Source organism: Nannospalax galili, unplaced genomic scaffold (assembly GCF_000622305.1).
Source record: "Nannospalax galili isolate Female #2095 unplaced genomic scaffold, S.galili_v1.0 scaffold524, whole genome shotgun sequence".
Lineage (NCBI taxonomy): Eukaryota > Metazoa > Chordata > Mammalia > Rodentia > Spalacidae > Nannospalax > Nannospalax galili.
In genome coordinates this window covers 40,927-43,940 of record NW_008350330.1, presented here as the reverse complement: position 1 = coordinate 43,940, position 3,014 = coordinate 40,927, and positions in this window count along the sequence as shown.

The following is a 3,014-nucleotide window of genomic DNA, read 5'->3' as shown; positions in this document are numbered from 1 at the left end:
ATGGGCTCCAGTGGGGGGGAGCTATGGGATGGTACCATTTAGGAAGTGGGTATGTAGATGAATAATATTTTTTTGAGATGTTCTGTATGACATACACCCCCCCAAAAATCAACAAATTAAGAAAATGAGTTATATTTGAGGAGGAAGCATAAAAATTTACTTCATGTTAATTAGTAGAGGTGATAAACATTACCATTGAAATCTACCTGATGACTTTATATCCATACTCAGATGCCAAGTATCCGAGTGTAACTGACTTTGACTAGTAATAATCAGAAACATAGAGATTAGAGACACATGTACAAAAATCTAAGTGTTAGTAGCATTAAAAATGAGTCTTTCTGTAGGAAACAGTATATTTTAAAATGAAATGGAGATCTTTTTTTAAAGGTTAAAAGCTCATTCAATTTTATGTCTTACAGGGTTTATACTGAGTTCAATATTGTATAAGTGTATTAATTCAACTGTAAAACTAAAAATTTACAGCCACATTTGAAAGAGATGTATCTTTACTCTGGAAGTTCATATTGAATATGTTAAAGCTGTAATGAAATGCTTCTTCTAATCATGTGATTATTAAATAACTAAAATCAAAAAATAAAAATAAAAAATAAAAAATGCAGATATGTGTGCTATTGTGAGACTTATTGTTATTTTAAATTTGGTTTGTAACAACATTTTGTTTTCTATACAAGTCCAATGTATTTAAAATTTATGTTTAAGGTTACAAAATATATAAAGATATGATTTCGTGATACCAGTAATCCAAACATTCAAGTATGAAGCTGTTAGCCAGGTGTGGTGGTGCATGGCTTTAATCCCAGCACTCGGGAGGCAGAAGCAGGCAGATCTCTATGAGTTCAAGGCCAGCCTGGTCTACATAGTGAGTTCCAGGACAGCTGGGGCTACAGGGAGACCCTGTCTCAAAAAGACCAAAAAAAAGAGAATTTCTATGGTATTCAAACTAATTTGGTATGCATTCACATTATTAGCACTGTTATGAAGCATTTGACATTTTCTATGCAGAAATAGATGATACATAACATACAGTGTGCATATTTTATATTCTATGAATATACCAATAGAAGGGAGCAGTAGTTCAATCTACCACAGAAGATATGTAGAGTCAGGAAAAAAAGAAAATTTCTATGGTATTTGTCCTGGTTTGTTCTTCATTGCTGTGACAAAACACTCTGACCAGTACCAACTTGGGGAGGAAAGGGTTTATTTGTCTTACATCTCCCAGGTTGCATGCAGTTCATCAGGGAACCCAAGGTAGGAACTCAGGGCAGGAACCTGGAGGCAGGAGCTGGAGCACAGGCCATGGAGGAACGCTGCTTACGGTCTTGCTCCCTTGGCCCCTGCTCAGCCTGCTTTCTTATGCAACACAGGCCCACCTGCCCAGGGGTGGCACCACTCACAGTGGGCTGGGCCCTCCCACATCACTCATCAAGATGCCCCTCAGACATGGCCACAGGCCAGTCCAATAGAGGCAATTCCCCAACTGAGGCTCCCTCAACCCAGGTGTATCAAATTGACACTAAAGCTATCCAGCACAGTATTCAAACTAATTTGATATACATTCACATTATATTTCTATAATTTTTGAATAAAAAATCATGTTAATCACAATGAAAATTACCTTAGAATATACTCACAATGAAATGGAAAAAAAGATGCTTAAAAGAAAATTAATGCTTAAAGGAAAATTATTACTAAAGGAAAGGAAAGGCACAAAAGCTATAAGGTATGTTGTAAGAAATAGAAAAATGACAGAAATAAGCAGTAATTTCTTTAACTGTAAATGTATAAGTTATCAAGTCAAAAGAGAGAGGCAGCAGAATGAATTAAAAACCACAGTCCAACTATATCCTATCTGTAGGAGACTAGCATTAGCTTCAAAAGGGAAACATAAAATTATATGTGAAAAGATGCATAAAAATCATTGTATACAAAATAGTAGCCAACAGAGAACAAATGTGATTATATATAAAAGGCAGACAAAGTAAATTTTAAATAAAGAAAAGATTAGAAAAGACAGAGTATTAAATTTTAACTGATATATCAGAGCAAGAGACACAAATTACAATTATTCACACTATAACAGACCATTAAAATATTAATTTACAAAGTAAAAATGGACAGAGTTGAGGTGGAAAGTGTGAAAATAGCTTAAAAATGCCACAATTTTGGATTTAGCTTTTGTCAATATAGCACCAAATATTTAGACAACAATATAAATAATAAATTACATTTCATGAAATTTAAAAAAAAAATTCTGTGCCACAGACAAAAACCAGAAACAGAATGGTAGAAAAATTGCAACTCACCTCATAAAGTATACAGAATATGCAGAGAATTTTTAAAACTCATTTTTTTGCCAACATATAAAAGGAAATGACCCATTCAAAATTGACAGAGTAATTGAACAAATTTTTATACTGCTGTTTCTACTATAGCCAATATTCACAGTCCAGGAATCAAGGGGTGGAAGTGGGGATGGCTCCACTCACTATCACCCTGTGACCCACTAGGAACATTTTTGCTTCCTGTAACCATGACTTTGCACTCTGCTGGCCTAGAAGTTTTGGTTCCAGAGCAGGGAGTGAAACATTCCCTTTTACTGGAAGATAAGACTTCTGTCTGGACACTTTGGACTTCTGATCCCCTTAAGTCAACACACTAAGAAAAATTAAAAATATCAGGAGGCTTGGTTGATCCAGACTACCAGGCAGAAATTGAACTGTTTCTCTACAGTGGAGACAAGGAAGATTATGTCGGGAAGGCAGGCGATTTCTCTGGGTGTCTTTTGGTACTACCATGACCTGTGATTATGGTCAGTATGAATCTTCAACAACTCAATCCAGATAGGACAACAAATGGCCCAGACCCTTCAGGGATCAAAGCATGGGTCACTCCTCCAAGGAAAGAGCCAAGACCTGAAGAGGTACTCACTGATGGTGTAGGAATACGGAATGGATAGTAGACTAAGGAAGTTATAAATATCAGTTGAG